Source organism: Delphinus delphis, chromosome 17 (assembly GCF_949987515.2).
Source record: "Delphinus delphis chromosome 17, mDelDel1.2, whole genome shotgun sequence".
In the NCBI taxonomy this organism is placed as follows: Eukaryota; Metazoa; Chordata; class Mammalia; order Artiodactyla; family Delphinidae; genus Delphinus; species Delphinus delphis.
Window position 1 is genome coordinate 40,823,142 of NC_082699.1, and position 21,218 is coordinate 40,844,359.

Below are 21,218 nucleotides of genomic sequence, written 5' to 3' on the forward strand. Positions count from 1 at the left end.
AGAAAACACTAAATCTGGAGGGGAAATGGGGCCATGTTGAAAGCTAGGTGAACTGAGATCCTGGCTCTTTACTGAAATTCTCTTGTTCTTTCTTACAGCATCCTGATTCTGCTGATTTTCTGAGACAAAGGTGTTCTTTGGCGCTCATCCTCCAGAAATTCCATGTCACCCATCCCTTTCCCTGTGCTCTCACAGAGAAAGCTTTCAGACAGGACTTGGCCCTGAACCTTTTAGATTAGGAGATTCCCTTGAAGAGCTCTTAGATAGTGGATTTTGCTGATGGCTGCCTTGAACCCATGGGCAGAATGTTGTAGATAGTTGTCTTGGCATTGTTGGGGATCTATTCTTCATAGTAGTTGCTGCTCTTGTTCAGTAGCTTGAGCATCCATTTATCTACTTCCTTCATAGATGTCTGCCCTCAGAAAATGATGGCAATGGGTCGCACGCTGCCATCTTGCACTAGTATCGAGGGTTTGCTGGGTGAGCTTTGGTTAAGTCAGAACTCAATATTAGCAGTTGGCTAGGCTGGTGGATGAGGCAAAACCTGGTATAAAGAAGTGAGATGAGAAACAGGGACCAAGCAGATCGCCTGCTGTAGAAGTTAGTATTGAACTGCCCAGGGAAATGGAGACAGGCAGACCAAGATGTGGTGGCTCAGGTGTCTTAGTTTGAGCTGCTGTAACAAAAATGCCATAGATTGGGTGGCTTAGGCAATGAACATTTATCTCTGACGGTCCTGACAGTTCTGGAGGCTGAGAAGTCCAAGATCAATGCAATGTGCCAGCCAATTCAGTTTCTGGTGAAAGCCTGCTTCCTGGTTTGCAGATAGATGCCTTCTTGCTGTATCCTCACATCAAAGAGGGAGAGGGAGAAGGAGAGAGGGAGATAGAAGGAGGGAGAAGAAGGGTGGGAGAGAGAGGGAAGGGGAGAGGAAGGAAACTCTTATTTCTCTTCTTATAAGGGCACTATCATAAAGGCTCCACCCTCATGACCTAATAACTTCCCAAAAGCCCCAACTCCAAATACCATCACATTAGGGATTAGGTCTTCAACATATGGATTTAAGGGGAATGCAAACACGCAGTCCATAACACTCAGGTCACAACTTGAAGTTTCAAGAGCAAATGAGAGCACCCCATTATTGATGGTCTCCATCAACCAGTGGACAGAGCAATTTGTGTTTGGCCAAGGTGTCTGGGACTTTGGGTGAGGGTACCATGAGGTGGTCAGGTCCCAGGAAAGGTCCTGTAAATGAGCAGGGTGCCCATGCCAGAGCCCACGTCCCCCACCCAGAGTCAGCAGGAAACCCCAAAGCCTGTAACAGCTCTATGTACCTGGGATACCTTCTCATGATGGAGTCTCTCATCCTTGCTTCCTCCTTTCTGTGGCCCTGGCCTGCTCCAGACTGACTAAAGACAAAGTTGTTTGGCCTGAAGATCCAACCAAAAGGACTTGAGCAGATCGTCTGCTCAAGTCCTTGGTTTCATAGTCCTTGGTTTATAATCGCTCTAGATGGCATGAGGAGCAGGTCAACTACCTGTAGCTTCATGGCAACACGTGGAGCTCTGGTCTAGTTACAGATCAGGGCTCCACTGTAAGTGGTAGGGGCTCATCGCTGGACACCAACCAGATCTTGGCACCACGTGACTGCCACACAGGACAGTTGGGATAAGCAAGGCTTCCCTCAAGGGTAGAATTTATTTTTATTTTTTACTCACCTCAAAGGATGTGGAGAATGAGAGAATCATACATTTTTTTCTGCTTATCACATACTTTAAGAATGGCACGTGGCCCAGGAAGCTGCAGGAAGCTGCAGTCGCTATACCTGATTGAATACCAGTGATTCTGCGACCGCTGCATCTCTTTACATTTATTTTCTTAATTGTTTTTGCCCATTTTAAATTAGAAGCTTCTGAAAGGCAAAAGAGAATGTCTTCTCCATTCTATTAGCTGTCACTGTACCTAGAAGAGCTTTCAAGGCTGACCAATGATTCAATAATCATTGACTATCTAAAAGAAAAAATCTTTGCAGGCTGTCAACTTAACAGATGTCTCTTGTGCTTTTCATTTCTCAAACATGACACGTGGGTAGATTTGGCTTGAAAGAAGGAGAAATTTTAGTGGTATCAGGACAGCAGTTTTTCAGGGCTCCATTATTTTCTGATGCTCACTTTTTTCGTTGTCAGAACTGAAGAAGCACCAGCTACACATACATCAAGATAAGAGCTGTGCTTCCATTAATGAAAGGGGAGGCTTCACTGGGAATCAAGGAGTTTTTTACATTACAAATGGTAAAAGGGAATTTGTTTCAGGGCCTTATCTGGCTTTTGATCATCTGGACAGGCTTACAGAAGGAGAAAAGTTGGTGTTTCTTTTAAAGACAAAAATTGCTTTTTTATTGCATCAAATATGTGTTGCAGCTGCTTAGACACACTGCTCCGAGAGGTAAATAGGATGAGCCTGTTCAGCCTAGATATACAAAATAGTCAGTATACTGATTTTTTTTAAGAAAGAGAAGAACTGTACTTAGTGCAACCAGTTGGTGAGAGTCAAGAGGACTTTCAAAATCCACATCTGATTGCCTGAAGGAACAGCATCCTACAATAACCAGAGGTTAACACAGTTAATAAGTCAGTGTCCATTCTCATTAAGAGAAACAGAACAGGAAAACAGAGAGAACCACATTCCTCTTTTCCAAAGTGGGACCAAGACTCCAAGAGAGAAGAAAGTTCACCTAGACTGCCAATGCCAAAACCAGCAGTCATTTGAGGCATCTGATAGATGCACAACTTTTATTAACTTATTATGTCTGTGTAGATACCTCCCTCTGGCTCCCTCTGAGCTCAGACTCGTGGACTTTGCTCTAGTCTACAGACCACCCAGAACTATGATGACATCTGACTGCTGCCCTGTCTCAAGGAAGCACTTCGAGGGAGAAGACTATTCCTTTTCTACCTCATGATTCTCAACAGAGTGTTTTGCAGATACTAACAAACTTTTACTGAGCAAATGAATGAATGAATGGGTTTCTATCAGTATTCCAGAGTGTGATTATCATCACTAGAAGTTGTTCTCTTGGTGTTCATGAGAGAAAAATATTTGAGTCCCCAGAGCAGCTTCAATTCCCAGGCTGATGTCCATAGTGAAACATACTATACTCCAAGGGTGCCCTTCACACGTTAAGTGTCTGACAGCCCTGGTCAGGCCATCTTTTCCTTTCAATCCCTATCCACCTTATTTTTATAAACTTCAACAATCTTTGCTTCTGCCTCTCTTCCATTCCCACACTCAACTATCTCCCTTCTTCAGTCACCTTTTTGTGTTTCCATAGCCTTTCCCCTATATCCTTTTATCCATTGTAACTCTTTCTATTGCAAGTAAGAAAACCCAATCCAAATGGCATCCAGAACTAGAGCTATCTTCAGGCTTGGGGTCCAGAGGATTACCGTGGGGCTTGGTTTCTCTCTCCATCTTTTAACTGTGCATCCCACTGTGTTGTCCATATTCTCTGATAGGCTCTCCCCTCGAGGCTGTGAACTATCTGTAGCAGCTCCAATTTATATTCTTCGAGGTTCAAGTCTAGCATCAAAGAAAGTGTCCTCTCCCTCAGTAGCTCCATTATGAATCCCAGATTTGAGCCTCCCTCACTCTGACTTAGCTATGGGCGTACACATGTACCAGTCACCGTGCCCCGCGGGTAGAATACACTGTTAGCACTGCACCAACTCTCACATTCCCATGCTGGGGTTCAGTGCCATCAACTAAACTCTAAGCATGTGAGTTAAACGTTGAACAAGGATGGTTTCTCCAAAACAAACCCAGGGCGTTCTCACCTCAAGAAGTAGGTATGAATGTCAGGTGGCAAAAACAACCAACACCCACTACCATCTTCAACTTGCTTTCTGGTTCTCTTATCTTTTCTTGTGTTATGGGCATCCACAGGATTCCATACACTCCCTCTCTTTCTCGTCACTTCTCTATTGATATATCAATCCCTATCAAACACACAGTAGTTCCATTTTTGTCCCTGGCTCCTCTCTACCTCTTCAGCAACGTTTCTTTTTCTGCTTTCCTTCCCCAGTTTTCGCCTGGATTTTAACTCACCAGCATCATCTTCAAGAATTAGAATACCTACTGGTAGGAAGCCTTGTACCAGAACTGTAACATCTGCTAGAACTATTTGCTTTCTCTTGTGACAACAGAACCTCCCTCATTTTTCATCAGCTTTTTCCTTCTGTTTCTATAACCCCATCAAAACCAAATATACCCAGGCTTCCCCATCCATCTTAGAAAACAAGACAAAACTACTTTCACTCAGCCTTGGCAGTGTGCCCGCCCCCACCCTTCCCCTTCCTGTTCTATGTCTCCTCCCCCCAGCTCAACACCCCCAGGCTTAAGCTCTCTCAACCTGTCTCTGCTTTCTTTCACCAAACTCATTTCTTACATCTCTGAAGTCCTGTTTCTGGGGCTGTCTCCTTTCACCACCCTCCCCAAAATTTCCTCATAGTCAAAATATTTGAGTCCTCTCTCTCCCTCACCTTCCGCATCTAAATTGCCTTTGAGACCTTTCAAATAGACCCTGCAAGAGTTCCTGAGCTCCATCCCCTCCTCTCCATTTCTTCTACCATATCATGATCTCGTTCTCATAGCTCACCTGTCTCCCTTGTTCCAGCCTCTCCATCCTTCAATCTGTCCTTCCCTCCGATGCTCAGAGTTAATTTGGGAAATACTCCCCTTCTTTAACAGTTTGTCACGGTGAGCCACGGGATAAAATGTATGTGCTCTGGCTTTGAATTCGAGACCACCCATGTGCCCTCAGATTACATCTGCTGTGTAATCCTAGAGATACTCTGCACACCTGCTGCAGCTCTCTGCATGTGCTCACACTGACCCCTCCACTGGAACAATATTCTCATCCTCCCTTCTGCCACCTCTGTGACTGGAAAAGCCCTGTTCTTTCTTCAAGGTTGGACACTAGCTTTGGCCCCTCCCCTGCAGGACCCTCTCCCCACCTTCCTGACTGTCCTCCTCTAAATTATCACTTTGATTTATCACTGTTTGTCATTGTCGTCAAGTGCCAGACCAGGAACACCACGAGGGCTGCCTCTGGGCATCACTCACCTCAGTCTCTCAGGCCTAGCGCAATGGCTGGTGCACACTGAAGTGAGATCTTCACCATCTCTCCGTTCCCGAAGCTTCATCTGCTCTGCATCTCTTTCATTCCCAAAACCGTTGCCTCCATGTTTCTATCCTATCCCCTGTGTCCAACCCAGCTAGGAGTGAGAATCCACAGAGGCCTCCGAGCTTCTTCCTGGAAAATCAATCCTGCTTCCAAGTGGTCACTCTCAGGCTCCGGTCTCACCCCTTCTTCACATCAGGCTCTGCTCCCTCCATCTGCGCACAGTTTCATTCATCTAACAAGCGCATATTGTTTGTACGACATTTTGTATTTAATAAATATCAGTTGTCCCTGGGGTCATGCTATTAAATGGAGCGATGCATCGTGCCCCCATGGTCCCCCCATCATGTCCCCTTGTGACAGGAAATCACCAGTTGAGTCACTTTTCACTGTTCCCATCACCATGTGGGTTTTTTTTTTTTGCAATAATCTCTCCAAAATCTATTCCTCCCCCTCCATGTGCATAGCTAAATATGTGATTTATTCCTTGACCATGAACCATATGTAAACTAAGACTAGGGTGACTTTGTCTTTGATCAACCAAACCAGGACACTAGGACAGTGAACCAAGGAGCTATTAACAGTTTCCTCCGGGCAACAGGTATAAACTGGGACCTTCCCTGGCCAATCAGCACATCTGGCCTCCCTAATAGTTTTGGCTTTATTTCTCAAATTTCCCCCACAAGGATCCCCTGCTTTAACTTTTTTTTTTTTTTTTCGGTACGCGGGCCTCTCACTGTTGTGGCCTCTCCCGTTGCGGAGCACAGGCTCCGGACGCACAGGCCCAGCGGCCATGGATCACGGGCCCAGCCGCTTCGCGGCATGTGGGATCTTCCCGGACCGGGGCACGAACCCGTGTCCCCTGCATCGGCAGGCGGACTCTCAACCACTGGGCCACCAGGGAAGCCCAGGATCCCCTGCTTTAGATGCCTCCCCCATTATCTGAGGCGGCCAGCACCATCATGTCCCTACTCTCCGTTGCAGCCTCAACGCTTTTCGGTCATTTCCCACTGCTTTTAGCATCAAATTCATGCTCCTCCCCCCGCAGTTTGCCACAGGTCTGCCTGATCCTAGCTCTTTATTCCATCTGCTGTCAAGCAGACACCGGTGACTTTGTTCTTTCTTACATCTCTTCTTCCATCACATCCTGACCAGTAGGAATCACTTCCCCTTCAGAGTTTCAATTGACTTTTCTCCTCCTAATTAAAACTCAATCTGAAGTTCACCTTTACCAGGAATTTTGCCATGACTGTGAAGAATCAGGGGAGAAAATATTCCCATCCAAAGCCAAACATTAACCCCGCACATTTACTTGCATTCTGCATTATTTACAAGAAAGAAACACAGAGAAAATAAAGCAGGGGGGGGTGGGGTGGAAATTAAGGTGTTTATCCACAAAATCTCTTTTACATTTTATCTTATCTTTATCTTAAGGCACATGAGACTAATGCCTTCGGTTTCAAATGCTAGCACGTGCGTATCTTGACAGTAACAGTATCAAGGATGTGGATGGTTTTCTCAAAAAAGTAATGCACATTTAGGGGCAACTTCTGCATCTTTCAAAATAAAGTTGCCCAGAATGGTACCCAGGGGCTCAGAGCTACCAGAAAATATTGATAGCTTTCTGTCCTCGGTGGCATTTTTTAAATTTAACAAGTGTTTTTAAAAGTCCGAGCCTTTGGGGAGATAGGTGCCCATTCCAACGTGTGCCAGTCCACTACTCACCTTCCAACGGAAGCTGCTCCCTCTTCTGGTCAACACGAGGGGAAAGTGCTGAGGAAGGAACGACCTCTCCCTTTCCCTGGAGCGCGCTGGGATGGAGTGTGAGAAAGACGGTTCATTGTACTTCGGCAAGACAGACGCACAGATGTGAGGTAGGCTCAACTCAATTATCACATTTGGTTTCATCAGCTTTGTGAGGGTTTCGGTCTCATCAGAGAGGCAGAAAATGCCCACCGTCGTTCTCAGCAACCCCAGAGAGTGAGAACAACCCCTTCCTTTCTCAGAAGAGCCTGCAGCCCTGCCAGCACGCTGGATCCCTGGAGTCCGGGCCCACCCTGAGCTCCACACTGGGGAGCCCTGCCAAGCCGGAGAGGAAGGAGACGGCAGTTTGGGTCATTACAAAGACTTGCCAAAAAGTGCTCAGAAAATGAACAATTAATTTCGGCTGTCAAAACAGATACTAGAGGAGCCTAGTTAGATTTCAAGCATTTTTTTCTCCACCAGCAAATCCAAGGCTTTGTCGGTGATAAGAGATGGAGCAGATTCTGGGGATGTTTGTGAGACAATATTACACAGTGGTTAAGACTGCTGTGGGCTGTGGGATCAAATTGCCTGGTGTGGATCCCAGCTTTGCTTTTTTTTCTGGCTGTCTCCACAGGCATTTTATTTAACCTCTCTGAGCCTCGGTTTTCTTATCTGTACATTGGGGATGGTACAAGTAGAGAGGAAGAAATGGGGGGAGGGGCAGGATGCAGGGGAAAGCACTTAGCATCCCTCCTGTAAGCAGTCAATAAATGGTTGCTGTTTTTTTTCATCATTATTGGTGGTACAGATATTATCACACAAAAACTCCTGCTTCTCTTGGACGTTAATGGGTTCGATTTGTTTGTTCCCTCCTCCTGAAAGATTAGTACTTTGCCCCAATTTTAGAAAACTTTCTGAAGATCCGTTCCTTTGGGGACCCCTCACTGGTAAGCAACGATTTATTGTCTCATTAAAAATGTTCCCGGCGAATGTAAAACCTCAAAGAAAAGAGAAATACTTTTTGTTGTTGTTCTCCCCCGGTGAGGCTGTAGTGTCGATGACACATACATAAGTAAAATGGAATTTGAAAAGCAAGAGGCAGAGCATTTTGAAAAATTTAAAGTTTCTTATAAATCTTTATGAAAATGCATCTGTGTCAACACAGTAAAAATAATATCCCAGCCTACTGGTTTTCATCTTCTGGCCCCGGGTAAGCACTAGCTCATTAACCCTTCCACTGCTGTTCACAGGATAGGAAACACAACTGCTACTGCTCTTTAGGAACCCTAAGTGAGCACTCAGTCCTCATTTTCTGTAACATGAGCTTTTTCCCGTCATAGGGTCACAATTTTCCAGATAATTGAAGAAAGCAATATCTGACAGTACGGTGTTCAATAACAGTAAATATCAATGATAACTCATCTTTATAATTGAGAAAATAGGCAATTTTTCTGGCTTGTTTAAAAAAAAAAAAAACCTGGCCATAGAGAATAGACCTGTGGTTGCCAAGGGGGAGAGAGGTGGGAGAGGGTTGGATTGGGAGTTTGGGGTTAGCAGATGCAAACTGGTATATATATTGATAGAATGGATAGACAACAAGGTCCTACTGTATAGCACAAGGGACTATATTCAATATCCTGTGATAAACCATAATGGAAAAGAATATGGAAATGAATGTATATATGTATATGTATAACTGAGTCACTTTGCAGTAAATTAATACAACATTATAATTCAACTATACTTAAATAAATTTTTTTTTTTTAAAAAAGCTAACACAGGCTTCCCTGGTGGCGCAGTGGTTGAGGGTCCGCCTGCCAATGCAGGGGACACGGGTTCGTGCCCCGGTCCGGGAAGATCCCACATGCCACGGAGTGGCTGGGCCTGTGAGCCATGGCTGCTGAGCCTGCGTGTCCGGAGCCTGTGCTCCACAACAGTGAGAGGCCCGCGTACCGCAAAAAAAAAAAAAAAAAAAAAAAAACCACAAAAAAAACAGCTAACCCTACATTTCTGGCTCCTCTTTCTTCCCATTGATAAATCCCATACTACTAAGGAGAATTTATGCTAACACTCTTCTTAAAAACCAATATCTTCCCAATATCCATGTCCTCCCTTCTTCCATGATTACAGAACCTGTTTTATTTCCAGCAATTATGTGCCCAGGTAAAAGACTACATTTCGCACCCTCCCTTGTAGCCAGGTGAAGTCACATGGCTAAGTTCTACTCAATGAGATGTGAGTAAAAGTGTCATGGGAAACTTCAGAAAGGCTCCATATTGGTACCTGACACGGCAAGGATAATTGAACTGAGCCTTTTTGCCTTTCTTCCTCTTTCTTGCTTACTAGACCGTGGATGTGATGACGAGCTCCACCAGCTTGAAGTACGTGGTAAATTTGAGGCTGGAAACCACATTGAAATGATGAAAAAATTCCCCGATGACTCAGAAATCATGGTAGCAACCCTGAAATGTCAAATTCCAATTGTTGTGGGTTTTTTTCAAAACAGAAATAAACTATCTGGTTCGAGACACTCTAACTTGGGGCTCCCTCTTTAAGCAGATAAACCTGATCCTAATGGACACACCTATTTTTTTAAACTTTTTTGGCCCCAGAATGAATTCTCTGCATTGACTCATTTTATTACCTGTCCTCAGAGTTTGTTCTACCCAAGATAACATAGCAACGTTTATTATAATGCTCACCCCATAATTTTTTTTCACTCCTCTTTCCACAAATGACTTTATTTTTTCTTTTAACATCTTTATTGGAGTATAATTGCTTTACAATAGTGTGTTAGTTTCTGCTTTATAACAAAGTAAATCAGCTATACATATACATATATCCCCATATCCCCTTCCTCTTGCATCTCCCTCCCACCCTCCCTATCCCACCCCTCTAGGTGGTCACAAAACACCGAGCTGATCTCCCTGTGCTATGCGGCTGCTTCCCACTAGCTATCTATTCTACATTTGGTAGTGTATATATGTCCATGCCACTCTCTCACTTCGTCCCAGCTTACCCTTCCCCCTACCCATGTCCTCAAGTCCATTCTCTACATCTGCATCTTTATTCCTGTCCTGCCCCTAGGTTCTTCAGAACCATTTTTTTTTTTTTTTAGATCTCATATATATGTGTTAGCATATGGTATTTGTTTTTCTCTTTCTGACTTACTTCACTCCGTATGACACTCTAGGTCCCTCCACCTCACTGCGAATAATTTTATTTCTTTTTATGGCTGAGTAACATTCCATTTTATATATGTGCCACATCTTCTTTATCCATTTGTCTGTCAAAGGGCATTTAGGTTGCTTCCATGTCCTGGCTATTGTAAATAGTGCTTCATTGAACATTGTGGTACATGACTCTTTTTGAATTATGGTTTTCTCAGGGTATAGGCCCAGTAGTGGGATTGCTGGGTCATATGGTAGTTCTATTTTGAGTTTTTTAAGGAAACTCCATACTGTTCTCCATAGTGGCTGTATCAACTTACATTCCCACCAACAGTGCAAGAGGGTTCCCTTTTCTCCACACCCTCTCCAGCATTTATTGTTTGTAGATTTTTTTTTAATGTTGACAGATTTTTCTTTTTTTATTTTTTTTTAATTGATTTATTTTATTTATTTTTGGCTGTGTTGGCACGCGGGCTTTCTCTAGTTGCAGTGCGGGGGGAGCGGCTAGTCTTTGCTATGGTGCACGAGCTTCTCATTGCGGTGGCTTCTCTTATTGCGGAGCATGGTCTCTAGGCGCGCGGGCTTCTGTAGTTGTGGCACACAGGCTCTAGAGCACAGGCCCAGTAGTTGTAGCATGCAGGCTTAGTTGCTCCATGGCATGTGGGATCTTCCCGGACCAGCGCTCCAACCTGTGTCCCCAGCATTGGCAGGCGGATTCTTAACAACTGTGCCACCAGGGAAGCCCTGTTTGTAGATTTTTTGACGATGGCCATTCTGACAGATGTGAGGTGATATCTCATTGTAGCTTTGATTTGTATTTATCTAATGTTTAGTGATGTTGAGCATCCTTTCATCTGTTTGTTGGAAATCTGTATATCTTCTTTGGAGAAATGTCTATTTAGGTCTTTTGCCCATTTTTTGATTGGGTTGTTTGTTTTTTAATATTAAGCTGCATGAGCTGTTTGTATATTTTGGAGATTAATCCTTTGTCAGTTAATTCATTTGCAAATATTTTCTCCCATTCTGAGGGTTGTCTTTCCGTCTTGTTTATGGTTTCCTTTGCTGTGCAAAAGCTTTTAAGTTTCATTAGGTCCCATTTGTTTATTTTTGTTTTTATTTCCATTTCTCTAGGAGGTGGGTCAAAAAGGATCTTGCTGTGATTTATGTCATGGAGTATTCTGCCTATGTTTTCTTCTAAGAGTTTTATAGTGTCTGGCCTTACATTTAGGTCTTTAATCCATTTTGAGTTTATTTTTGTGTGTGGTGTTAGGGAGTGTTCTAATTTATTTCTTTTACATGTAGCTGTTCAGTTGTCCTAGCACCACTTATTGAAGAGGCTGTCTTTGTTCCACTGTATATTCTTGCCTTCTTTATCAAAAATAAGGTAACCATATGTGCATGGGTTTATCTCTGGGCTTTCTATCCTGTTCCATTGATCTATATTTCTGTTTCTGTGCCTGTACCATACTGTCTTGATTACTGTAGCTCTGTAATATAGTTTAAAGTCTGGGAGCCTGATTCCTCCAGCTCCATTTTCTTTCTCAAGATTGCTTTGGCTATTCGGGGTCTTTTATGTTTCCATACAAATTGTGAAATTTTTTGTTCTAGTTCTGTGAAAAATGCCATTGGTAGTTTGATAGGGATTGCATTGAATCTGTAGATTGCATTGAGTAGTAGAGTCATTTTCACAATGTTGATTCTTCCAATCAAGAACATGGTACATCTCTCCATCTGTTTGTATCATCTTAATTTCTTTCATCAGTGTCTTATAGTTTTCTGCATACAGGTCTTTTGTCTCCTTAGGTAGGTTTATTCCTAGGTATTTTCTTCTTTTTGTTGCACTGGTAAATGCGAGTGTTTCCTTAATTTCTCTTTCAGATTTTTCATCATTAGTGTATAGGAATGCAAGAGATTTCTGGGCATTAATTTTGTATCCTGCTACTTTACCAAATTCATTGATTAGCTCTAGTAGTTTTCTGGTAGCATCTTTAGGATTCTCTATGTATCGTATCATGTCATCTGCAAACAGTGACAGTTTCACCCCATAATTTTTAAGATAGCTTATTGAAATATAGGCTCCACATGAATTTTCTCAGCAGGGTTAATATAGAATGTATCAAAACTTTGATTCTCCAAAGACATGGTTCATTTTAGGTAGAGAAAAAAAATAATTTTGTAACCACAAGCTGCACACTAACGAGGCAATCCACCTCACCAACGTAAGGGATTAACAATCAGGGTGGATGGCTCACTAAAATCTCTAGGAAATGCCACTTTTGTAGGAAGGAAATATGCTTCCTCCATGTTAGCATGTTGTTCAATTCACTAATGATGCTTACCACACTGTGCCCCAATGATTGCAGCAAGTCTTCTCTTTTACAGAGACTTTCCTATTAAGTCATTCCTAATGCCAAGCACAGCACCTGGCATATGATAGATGCCAAAAAAGTATTCACAACTCTTTCATGAATAAATGAGATCTCTTATAAAGAACTAGCTCATTTGAACTATCATTTCTCTCAGCAGTCAAACATTAATGCAGCTCTCAAAAATCTATCCAAAAACAATATAATAATAATGGTGAAAATCATTAACAATTACTGAGTACTTTATACATACTAGGTCATTTGTTAAACTTGAAAAACCCCTGTGAGAGAGATAAACATATGTGTGTGCATATTTCTATGTTATAGCTCTGTCCTTGGTCCACGTTTTCAGATCACACATACTCTCAAGAGAAGCCACGTCATTTGGTGCCAAGATCACAGAAAGCCCCTCCTCTTCACACCCACACCCACCTGAACTGACTTCTGAACATCTTGTTGAGCATAATTTTTGGAAGAAATATTTGTTCTCTAATCTACCTTTGGTGCAAAAGGACACATGATGTTATTGGGCACTCAAGGCTCGGCCCATGAATGAAACTCATCTGTTAATATTCATAGAAGTTTACCATTTTGCCCATCTGTAGAATAAAGATCAAAGTGTTAAATAATGAACAAAGCAGAATGTGTGAGATGTGGGGCCAAAGATGCCATTTGAATGCAGATGCATTATTTACAGAACTTCACAAAACCCCACTGGAAACATCCAAGTAGTGGAATACTGTTTTTGGTTTTGTTTATTATTATAAAAAGTGTCACAATTATCACTGACACTATAGTTTCTTGGAGTAATCTGGTCTTTTCATCTATTTAATTAAAGGTCTTCGGTCCAGAGGCTAAGGAGATTTCAGCTCTTAACAATGCTTAGCCTGACTAGTTCTTACCTCTATCCACTGACCACTGACCAAGAGCCCAGGTTAACACTGCATCTCGATCAAAACTTGGCTTGGCACCTACACCTAACTTGACTTTTTACTTATTTCCCATCATTGATAAATGACACTTAAAGTGATAGTCTCATGGCACGTACATGACGTTGCATAAAATAAACTGATTTATTGCAGTGCTTGCCAGCGTTTTGGCGGCCAGAGCATACGTTGAAAGTGGTAATGTTTCTGAAACACTCTGGGACAAACAGAAGAGTCTGCTCTTGGATAGAAGTGATCTGCTATAGGCTTTGATTGCCCCAGGCCCAATATCTCAGCACACGTGTAACCGTTCCCAGGCCCATCGGTTACAGAGCTCAGGGTTATAACACTATTGCTTTATATTATATATAGTACATGGAATATATAGAGATTTAGAATACATCTGCATCCATATAATAATAAGCTTTTTTATTCATCTATAAGTATCTATGTCTTATACACGTACATCCTAATAAGAGCACCTACAGTAAGAAAGTTAAGGTTGAGATGGGATCTCCCACCTATGCCGTTTCCCTTATCATCACTTTCCCACAGGAGTCAATCATTTGCCTTCCTGGACAACACTCTCCATACGTACTCATTCTCTTCTTTCAGTTTAACCTTCTTTGTTTCTGCAATTAAGTAGCGAAGTCAGATTGGTGTGCATTTTCAGCTCTGAAGGAAGGGAGCAAAAGGCTTTAGTCTTCCAAGCCTCAGCCTGATTCTCCAGTCACGCGTTTACTAGAGAGCCTTCACTTTTCAACCATCGCTTTAGGGACACCTGCTTTCCCTGTGATTAACTGTACTGTATGTGAAGCGCTCTCAGGGCTAGGAAACCTCCAGGGAAGAGGAGGCATAAGTGATAGGATTGGGTCTATGCTGTAATACCATCGTATTACAAGGCTACTTGTTGCCTAACCAAAAACAGCCATATACTATATTGAGTAGGACTGCATTTCCTAATCTCCCTGGAAGCTAGCTGTAAGTATGTTCTGGCCAATGAAAATTAAAGAGAAATATTGTTTGGGACATCTGGGAAGGCTGCTTAAAGGGAGCGGAGCCAGCTGGGAAAAGCCCTTTTTTTCCCCTTCTGCTTTCTTCTTTATTTTGGCCTACAGCTGTGGTGTAATGGCTGGACTCCAGCTGCCATCTTGGGCCATGGGGTAACCTTGAATATGAAAGCCATGCACTAGAATGGTGGAGCAAACAGACAGAAGGGGTCTCAGGCTCTGAAGACATTGTGGAACTCTCATTAAACCTTGGACTGCCTATCATTAAACTTTTCCTTTTTTATGTGAGAATTAATTTTTCTTATTTAAGGTATACTTAACCTGAGGGTTTCTGTTAAATAAAACTGAATAAGCCTAAATGATACAACCATCTATTATCGTCAAATATTTATCTCTAATTTCTAATGGTTAAAATGACTGACACTATAATTACAATTACCACCACCATTACCTATACATTATATAAATAGCAGAGAGTCGAATTTCATCACCAACCACTAAATCCACCAACATACCAGCAAGAGTGAGCAAAGTTCCTGCCCTAATAAAAACTCTCCCTCACACTCTTGACTTGCTAGGAAAGATACAAATTTCTAACTACTTCCCTGCTAGACAACAAGGATAGACCTACAAGGACCCAGGAAACCTGATCATAGAGCGACCACCTGCTCATAGAATTACCACCTGGGTCACACCAAGAGATTGGAAGATGCTAATGTGAAGGAGCTAGATCTGCCTGTACCTGAACCACACCCTAAACAAACAGCCCAAATTCAAAGATTTGGGATGATGTGGAAGAATTCTAAGATACAGTGGTTGTTCAGATCATGCCTCAAATGGGTCTTCTTCAACCACTCTGCTGTTCCACTGTTCAATCCAGGATACTCTCACTGCCAACTAGGCAACAACAGCTACCAATGTGCTGGCTAACAAGTCACTTTCCAATTGATAACAAGTAAACATTAGAAAACAGAAATTGTTTTTTGATGAAACAATTATTTGTTTATTTGGAAAAACTATTTGTTCACTGTAATGACAGAGGTTCTTTCTCACTGGCCACTCTTTCGCAACAAACTTCAGTAGTCAGGTTTTAGTAAAAGTTGAAATCTGGAATGAATACATACAATATTGTTTAAGCCTAAACCAAACATTCTTATAAGTTATGTCCATTTGTTCTGGACAGCAATTTTAAAATAAGCAACATTAAAAGTGCTTTCTGATGTGAATAAACTATGAACTGAGCCCTCCAACCAAGGGCCTTGAATACATTTAAATCTTCTACCATGATGTGAATGCTATTGGTGTCCAATAAACATTAACCACTAGTAAGGACAAAAATTATAATATAATTCAGAAGCTAATCATCTCCATGGTGTGCTCAATTTATTAGAGATTTTAGGTATGAAACTGGAGATAAGGGAAGTTTCAAAATTAAAACTGAAACTCTGAAACTTTTAAGACTGTCTCAACATAGACAGGTAAATATTCCTCCATGTACATGACTGCATTAGTTTCAAAGGAAAAGAGTGAAGACATTTGGCAGTCCAAGTGCCCCTTCTTTCTGACAAACTGGGGCACATCATTTCCCTAGAACCTACAAAAGAATTCTAACAAAGTAGAGATCAAAGCAAGAATTTTTTTAAAAAAAGCTTAAGGCACAGCTGGCTGGTGTAAGTCACTTGGCACTCCCAAGTAAACCATTAGGTCTTCATGATAGAGATACAAGATTCCCTCTGTTCCAAAGAGGGGCAATCAAACATGGAGCTGTGGACAGCTGAATCTCTGCACCAGGGATGTATCCCATTTGGTCATTGCCCTAGGTCAAGAGTAAATAATCCTGTTAAACTTGTTTTAAAATTCCCTGGGCACTTACTGTTGGTTTCCTATCTGTTTTGAGGAGAAAACGCATATTAACTAGTTTCACATTCCTGCTACTGAATAATTATCATGCTTAAGAATTCCCAATAGAGGTAAAGGAATCATCACTTGGAAATATGAATTTTCAAAAACAAAGTTGCATCAAGAGGTTCTAATTTCCACTCACGTGATCATCCTCAGTTACATCTGGTGAATTCTGTCTCTAGTCACAGATGACACTAATATATAATAAGTATTTATTAAATTCTTTCTTTTTAAATCAAACACATTTTATTACTAATAAGTTTGGACTTTCTTGGAAGGGTTAGCATTACACCCTTTGTAATTCTGAACATCTGAATGGTACAGAGAGCCCACGGCTGCAAATACTGCCCTTTTCCTCATTTCTCAACATCCTATTCTCCCTGCTTCCTCAACAGTTATGGAAGAGGGGGGATGAAGCTTTCAGAGAATTTGTGAGTTGGAAAGGAAAGGAATAAGCCATTAGAAGCAGAACTTAGGTAGAGACAGCAGCCTGCCTTTAGGAGTCTGCAAGTATTGGAAGTTCAGCTCAATTTTGGAACTTCCTTCACCTCTAGTTCTCTTTGTAAAGTTTCCCAGAGCCTCAAACAGAGCCTTCCAGACTATGGGAACTTACTAAATAACCAGCTGAGCAGATGCAAATATGCTCAGGATTCTATCAAATTAAATCTTAGCTTCTCCCCAGCAACTCTCTAAGCCTCAGTTTTCTCATCCGTAAAGGAGAGCAATCATAATAGTAACCCTAACAATACTTATATTCCTGTGAACTCCTCAAGCATAGTCACTGTGTTTTCCTTCATACAACTTTGTATTGTGACCACAGAACCAGGCAAGGAATGAGGATGTGCAGTTCCCATTAGATGTCATTTTAATATCCATAAGAGTTGTAGGAGTATAGAAAAAGATTATAGAATTCTGATTACCAGAGTTTGATGATAAAGTTGGAAAAGGTTGTGGAAGAACTATTTAAGGGTAGAATAATTCAATAAAGTGGCAGTAAAGTAATTTTAAAGCCAAAGGTGAAAACAAGGAAATGTCCTAAGGTCATTAAACAAATGTGAAATCCAGTTAATTAATGAAGAAAGTTAGCCACAATCTTAATGGGGAGCATAGAATTCAATTTACCCAAATTAGAAGGAAAGATGAGTTAACAGCCTCTCTTGAACCCAGGAGAGACCAACTCATAAAAGATATGGGTCTGGAATTCCTGTTGGTACAGTGACTATTAAAAGGGAGTTGGAATTTTGGCCAGAATCCCAGGGAGAATCCATCTCCTTTCTCAACCAAAGCCTCTGGTAGATTTGCAGCCACAGTCTGTTGACATGGTCTCCCCACCTTGCTTGTGAAACTATACTTTGTCAGTAGTGGGTTAGTGTTTTTAACCCAAAGAAACTTTGGAATAGAGTACAAAGATTAAGTAAATCAAATCCAAATTATTAACACTTTTGTATTAAGTTCAAAAATAGTGTTTTTTTAATCATTGAGACAACCTATATATATTTGATATTTTAAGTGTGTGCATGTTTTAAGAAAATGTGGTTTAATAAGGTATCTAACAGGTTAGCCTTCTGACATCAATTTAAATGGGCAACTAAGTAATTAACTTTAGATTCCCAGTGTTAAATCAAACAGTATAAGCAAGCAGTATGGAAATGCTTAATAGAACTTAAGAATCATCGTCCTTAGAGGTTTAATTTATTAGCTTTACTTGGAGTAGTTTAAGTACATGGGGAGATTTTTCCTGTTAGAGAAATGTGCGGCTTTACAAAAAAAAAAAAAAGAATATATTAGATTGACAAAAGCAATGTATGATATTTAATAGAAGTTTATTAGCTAGGTTTGTAACGAGACTTGGTTGACTCAGGGAGGTTGTTCCACTCAACTTGAGCTGAACAGGCAGAAATCAAAAGCTCCCTTAAAAATTCTTGTTAAAATTACTAGATTTACAAGTAAAATAGGATTTGTAAATTTATTCATTCAACATATTTATTGATCACGTGCCATGTGTGCAGCACTAATTCTGGACGCTGAGAATATAGCGATAAACAAAACAAGGGCAAAAAAAAAAAAGCTTTATGGGACCTACATTCATTAAACTTAACGAGCTTTAGGAAAAAACTAAGTTATTAAACATTTTGCTTTAATACGTTGGATATTAATTTTTAAACAAGTTAGCTACAAATAGTCTCTTTATTGCACAAAATGTTCCCCAGTGGACAGTAAAAAATTTCACATTGGTAAGTGTCTTCATTTATCCTGTGTCATTAGTGCTTAGTTCACATACAACTCAAAATTGTGTGTGGCTTGAGTGTTGAGTCCTCCTATATTGACTTCCACATCACTCACAAGAGATCTGAGTTAAGCAAGATTTTTTTCTTAAACTGCAAATGTCCCCAAGGTTAAGGAGCTTAGAGATATTTACATCTTCATGTAATTCAACCAGATTGTGTTTTTTCTAACATCTGAGTTAAGAAATAAACTTTCTGAAGGAGGAAGGAGAGGAAAATAACTTTGGGGATGGAAATATCTGTGCAGAGAAAGGAAATCTCTGGAATGGGGGCATGTTAAGGGGCAGGGCTGGGAGTCCTCAGGGCAGTTGGGAGGTCGAGGGACTTGGGTGATGGGTATAGAAAAAGTGATGGAAAAATGCAAAGAATTTTCAACTATTTCAAAAAGAGCCTCCACCCAGGAAAGAGAAAGAACTTCTTTTTTGCTCTCCCAGGTGATTATCTGTACCCAAAACCCATTGGTCAAACTTGCTTTGTTAAAAAGTTCCACCGGGGTAAATAAAGCTTTTGCAAAATGACCTGGAAACTCAAACGAACATTGTTTCCAAAGGAAAATGTTTCTCAGTTCTAAACAGCCCACTTACAACGTCTATTGAAACATAACCTGTCTGTAAATTGACCAGTATTTTGATAATCAAAACTCACAAAAACCACACCCAAGGCAGTTCCAGAAAACTGCAGAGAAGCTACAGGAGCCCAGCAATGACCTAAACCACGCATCTGCAGAAGCAAGCCCTAAGCTGAAAACTCCCAGAGCTTTGCAATCCAAACGCATTTTTCAGCTTCCTTATCCCAGCAATCATAATTCACTTATTCCAAAACTTCAGGCAATGCTGGTGGCCCCTGGAGCAGCAACTCCTCCTCCAATTGGCCACGCCCAATAATAGTGGCTAACTGCAAATTCTCCACACTGACATCTAGGGACCAGTTAGAGAGCAGGTAGATATCTCAGGGCAGAATTGTATAGTGGTTAATTCTTCAGGCTCTAGAGTCTGAAAGAACTACGTTTAAATTCTAACTACCACTGGCAGGCTACTTAAACTCGCCACATCTCAGTTTCCTCATCTGTAAAATGGGGATTATAATAATACCTATTTCGTGGAGCTGCTGAGGAGTTTAAATGAGATAATGCCCGGACAGTATCATGCTTGACATAGAGTGAGCACTCAGACTTAACACCTGTACACGGGCTCCCTAATTTATAGCAAGTGAACAAATAGAACAACATTTCATATCTTCTGCTCCCGCTAAGGCATAATGTAAATGGTAATTATGGACATCTTGGCTGGCCTAGTTAACTTACAACTTTTTTCAACATTAAAGAAACTAAGAAATAATCCAGTTCCTATTTGGGCTCTTGAGATGTTGGAATGAGTTACAGGCTTATAAACACTGTTCTAATAGTTGACAAGGATTTGGCTTTAATCTGGTGAATGAAAATTTCATGAAAAGAGAGTTATGGAAGAGTTGTGAGGAAAAACTCTAATGTTCTGAATGATGGATTTCAAAATAATCCTCAGTGCCTTTTCAGACATTCAGTCCCATACTGGACCAAAATACCACTGACGGTAGGTAATTCCTTGAGAAAATGATTTTTCTTAAATAGACCCATATAAACCAGGCTGATTTATTAAGGGGGAAAATGAATTTAATAATACAGTATTAGATTGAGTATCATCCAGGAAAAGTGTACTGTAAAAAATGTTTTGAATATTAATTGACCTCTGGTAACTTTCGTGTCGTAAATATTTGTATTATAGTGAGGTAGACAGTTAAAAAAAAAAACTCTCCATTAGACAGACTTAAAATTTTGTAATAATATTTAAGAAAATGATAACATTATGAAAGAATGAAATATCTGATGAATGCTTAACTTTGTACAACTCGAATATAAACTTTAAAAATATTAGAAATTATAACATTTGAGTGCATATAACGTTTTGTACATTAAGATGAATTGCATGCTGTCCATTTCCTCTTTGCACTTTCAGTCACCTTAAATAAACAAATATATACAGCCTTAACAGAACAACAGTGCATCCAAAGCAAATGTGCATTTTAAATTATTTCTCCTGGCCAAGTCTTTTTTTTCTTTCACTTAGCATTTTATATTAGCATTTATTATCAGTCTCACCCTTTCTTGGACAGTTTGTAGTTCTCTGAACCAAACAAGCAACAGGTTTAGATCAAGAGAGAGCAAAACCACTTAGGAAAAACAAAAACTTTTTGTAATGGTTGGTACAAGTTCCCTTGTTTAAACCATTTAATGGTCAAAGATGAGAAGGAAGTTAACTCTTCAAAGGGCCTACTTATGGACAATGTTTGAAAATAATACTGGTGCAGGCTGGGGGAAAGTTCATGTTTTTGGCAATCTGGGGATGGGTATTTAGCTTGTGCTCTGCTCTCTCCTGCTTCCGGAAGATGAATTCCATCCCTGCCTCCTTCCTCACCATCCGTCCCCGTCGTCTCCCACCTCAAGCTCAATGTAACACTTTGCTCTTTTCACAGTTTCTCATTACTAAGTTTTAAAAACATTGCCTAGCTGGTAATTACAATCTGAAACAATTCTTTTGGGGGAGCCCTGGGCTATTGCTGGCTGGTAATCTTTCAGGAATGTCAGAGAGAGGGGAGGGA